Below are 4429 nucleotides of genomic sequence, written 5' to 3'. Positions count from 1 at the left end.
GTTGAAGAAAATCTCTCAGATTATAATTTGTCGTCCTTTAAAGAGATTTCTCGAGGATGTCGTTCTGTTCCCCCATTCGTTATTCATGGAGCAACTTGTGCTGGGTAAAGTAACAGTAAAGGCTTTGGATCAGGCCCCAGCTCATTTCTCACTCTTTTCAGATGGTGATTTTGTGCTTGCCACTGCTAGAACCACAGTCAATCCTCATGAGCTGTTCTCCCTTCTCCAGAAATTGTTGCATGTTAAGGAAGAAGCTATAAACTTACTTGCGTTGGCACTGTGGGTTCACGGGGCTGCCTTCTGAAAACGCCCCTACATCAGCAGTGTTGTCGGAGCATTACCCTCTGCAGAGTCTGCAGAGGTTTTGGGGGGTGCAGCCCCCTGCAGGCCCCCCGGTACCTTCTGTGGCGTGGCGGGGTCTGACAGTACTGAGGAGGCCGGGAGGTGCCTGTGGGCGAGCGGGCAGTGACTTAGCAATGCACATCATTAAGAAATCTGGCAAGCTGGATTTGGGAAATGAACAGCTCAGTGGTTTTGAACATATAGCAGCCTTCGTGGTAATGAAACCAGGAGCACCATGTTAATGGTCTCTGTGGGAAAATGTAGTCCAATGGAGTTACCCTATAGAGAAGGGTATGGACCTGACACGGCTGTGGTTTTGGTTTTGAGTGCTGAAAGTAGCAACTTTAGGTGGTATTTTATGTGACTTGGCTGGTTGTTTTTGAGGTTGAGTATTTGGGAGCAGTCTAGTAGACTGATGTGATGTTGTTATACAAGTTAAGAATAAACACCAGAGGTCACTACAAAAATGTGTCCCCCCCCCAAAAAAAAATTGTCCAGGGAGGAATAAACCATGCGCAGACACCCACATCTACAGACTGGCTTTAAAATGAGCTGAGAGTGGCTTTAAAATGAGCTGTGACCGCCTTTGCACGGCCACCTGCAGCCCTAGCTCCTAGCAGGGGAAGCAGGGGAGGCTGTGTGGGTTGGCAGCCCTGTGCTGCTGGCTTGCTTATGTGGGTTGTGCAGCTGATTGCTTTTGGTTTTGTAATGATTTTAAACAAAATCTCAGAGTGAGTTAGGGCTGTCCGACTAGCTGAGGGAGGGAGGGAGCGGGGCTTGGTGTCAGGGGCAAAATGCTGGCTCGAAACCTTGGAAAGCGCTCCCCATCCTTGGCCTTCTCCAGTGCTACCAAAGCCTCCCTGCAGTATAAGGAGTTTTTTATATATATTTCAAGTGCCACATCAGACAGGACACAGTATATATATATGCCTTGCTGGGGAGCTCACATCCCTTTGTGTGACACACACTGCAATGGGCTTGTAGCATGCTGCCTTCCAGGCTGCCCACTGGGGTCTGATGTGCTAACACAACCTCCTCCTGAAAAACTAACAGCACACCCAGTTATTGAGCAATGCTGGAAAAAAATCCCAGGGCACATGTGGCACCTGTTTGTGCGCAGGTCCCCACGGTGTGAGGCAGACATGGAGCAGGAGGACTCGCCTGCTCCTCCCTGGGGGAATGAATGTGGATGGGAACAGCAAACAAGTGATTTCCCGCTCCGCTGCTGGCAGTAACTCTGTTTAAATGCGTTGTGTTTCCCTTTGGGGGCAACGCCGTTGCAAAACTGTCCCCCAAGTCAGGGGTCTGGGTCAGGGCAAATGCGGTTAGCCCCTGGGACCTGCTTGGATGACCACAGGGAAATGGCAGCCGTTTGGGGGCAGACTGTTGCCTTTGCATTTGTCATGCTGGGTAACGACCTGTTGGGAATGAGTGATGAGCTCATCCAAAGCCTCCATGCCTTGGCTGGCTGTGTGCTCCTTCCCTGGCCTGCTAGCCACAGAGACAGCCGTTAAGTAGGTCTTTGTCAGGTGCTTAGTTATATTTTGGAGACAGCTGCATGTTTGAGGGGTCACAGCTGTCAATCTTGCCTCTGCTTGAGCCCAGGACCTTAGAAGAAAATGAACGCCAATTAAGTGTATTGTATCTCCTGCCCTATTTTGGTCACTTCTCTCCATCCAGTTGAAATCATCCAGGTCCCCTCCACTGCCAGGAGGGACTCCTCGCTTGGTGGCAGCAGGCTGGGTTGTTGAGCAGTGGGGAAAAAAAAAAATAATTGCCTGATAAAAGTACTTTGAGAAGCATTTTACAGTATTTGGAAAGAAAGGAGGCCTTTAAAACTGATGCTCATCGGCTTCTCCAAGGAACACGAGTGCTACAGAAGTACAGACAGTTGCACTGTATCCTGGGCCCCTCTGAAACACGAGGCCGGTTTGCAATAAGCTTTTGGACCATCTATCTCTAAGCTTTGTAACAGCTTTAAAAAAGATTCAATTAAGATGCCCTGGATATAAATGCTTTCTCTTTCTCCCCACCCCGGTATTTTAGTCTTAGCCCGTGAAATGCGTGAGCAAATAACAAACTCAAACCTAATTGCCTTTGTAACAGCAGATACCAAATATCAAATTGGCTGGTTGAAATGTTAAGTGGGGAGAGAAAGGCATGTCAATTCTGTAATGAGGTTTGCAAAGGAAATTCACTTGGCTTTCATTCAGCGCTTTTGATGAAGTTGTTTAATTGCACTAAAAGGTAAATATTTGGTATCAATCTCCTTGACAATTTGAATTCATCTGCTGTAGCTGTTTCTGAAACGCTGCCTCTAGCAGAGCAGTGCTTTGTGCTTGCCCGTAGGGACTTGGTGGGTCTTTACATTTTCAGTTCACTCCTTTCCCCAAATTTTTCATTAACGACAAGTGCTTGACTATTTTTATGCCGTGACTGCTGGAAGGGCAGCTCCGTGTGGGGCTGTTTGCAGAAGCTGTAAAATTGATTAATGCCTTCTAATATTGGCACCTCAGCACATACAGTTTCTTTGCTGTGAAACCTGTGGGCAGCATAACCTTAACCCCCTCCTGCAGGTGTAACGGGGCAGGGTGGCCGCTGCTTGCATCCAGTTTTGGCCAAAAAGAGTGACTTTTTTGAGTCAGAAGGCTCTCCGTGTCCAACACCTGCCTCTGAGGGCTCAGCGGCCGCCACCATCATGGCTCTGGTCCCGGTTAGTGAGCAGGGCTGAGGGCTTCTCAGCGCCTGTGCCATAGCATATGAGGCTGCTTGCATAAATTAGCATGTCATTAGCTCATCAAGTGACCCCCATCATTCAACAAGTTTCCTGCCTGTGCTGGCTGCAACTCGCCTCAGCTGGCCGACGGACGTGCTGGGGTGGCGGCTCATGGCGGCGGCGCTGAGGGAAGGCGGGAGCTCAGGCCTGCGTGCCCCACGAATCGATCCTCCTCGCGTTTGGTTTTATATTCACCTGTGTTAATGTCCTGATGCTCACCCAAACACGAAGTAAGTGGGGGAAGCTTAAACAAAGAGTTTAATGTTGAAAACCACATTGTTTCCTCACAGAAACGTGGCCCCGTGGGCAGCATTTTGTGACTGGAGCTGTGAGCATTTCTGTGCAAAATCCCCCCTGCGTACAAGAAACTTTTAAAAGTAATACTGCTTTTCTGACTGAAACTATTTTTGAATTTGGAAAATGGCTTTGAGGAGAGAGGAGTTATATCCTTTGCTGTCCATTTTTAAAAGAAACTCTCGGCCGCCATGTCGAGATGCAGTCTGCCTGCAGCTGGGCTTGCCATTCCAGACCCTTGGTCTCTTGTCAGGGGCCATCGCAATAACAGAATCCCCAGGACATCTCATGGAGACGAAATCCCAAATTTGGTGGTGTATTTAGGAAAGTATTTGAGGGTAGTTTAGTGTTTTGTTTTGTTTTTTAAACAAAGCAAACCAGCTGTGGTGGAGAGCAGCAGGAGGAGAAAGGGCTGGTGCTGCAGCCTGCTCTCAGGGGATGTGCGGCACCATGAGGGGTGGCATTTCTTTGTCATTTGTCATTGCTTTGTCATTAAAAAATGTGGTAAAAGAAGTAGCTGGCGTGGTTGGAGTGAAACGCTGGGCAGCAGCGAAGTCCTTCCCGATGTGGGTGTAGGATGTGACTTGCTCTTGCTGTGCTCTGATGTCAGTGGTGTAGTTTGCAAGGAAAAAAAAAAAAAGAGGAAAAAAACCTGTCTTATGTCACCAGGGCTTAATTGCAAAGCTGTTGAGAGAAATACATGCAAAATACATGATTTATTCAAAGAGCTGTCATTGTATATGCCTTTTCTTGGCATTTTCACTCTAAGGCAGTTTAAGGCCAGGTTTTTCCCCATGGATGTAGCAGTGCTTTGCACAAAGCCTTAAAGCACTCTCCCCCTTCTGTGGCAGGTGTTACTGACTGCTGCCCTGCCGCTAGTTAGCTCACTGTGCCTGCTCCAAGATGTTCTCTCAGCCCTCCATCATCTCCCACCGCCGGCCTTTGCTGGCACTCGTTCGCCTTGGGTCGAGAGTGCTGTTGCCAAGATCTTCCAAAGGAGTTTTTCACAGCCGGCAC

The sequence above is a fragment of the Cariama cristata genome, unplaced genomic scaffold (genome assembly GCF_000690535.1).
Source record: "Cariama cristata isolate BGI_N322 unplaced genomic scaffold, ASM69053v1 scaffold15342, whole genome shotgun sequence".
Lineage (NCBI taxonomy): Eukaryota > Metazoa > Chordata > Aves > Cariamiformes > Cariamidae > Cariama > Cariama cristata.
The sequence above is the reverse complement of the archived record's forward strand: the minus strand, read 5'-3'. Positions refer to the sequence as shown.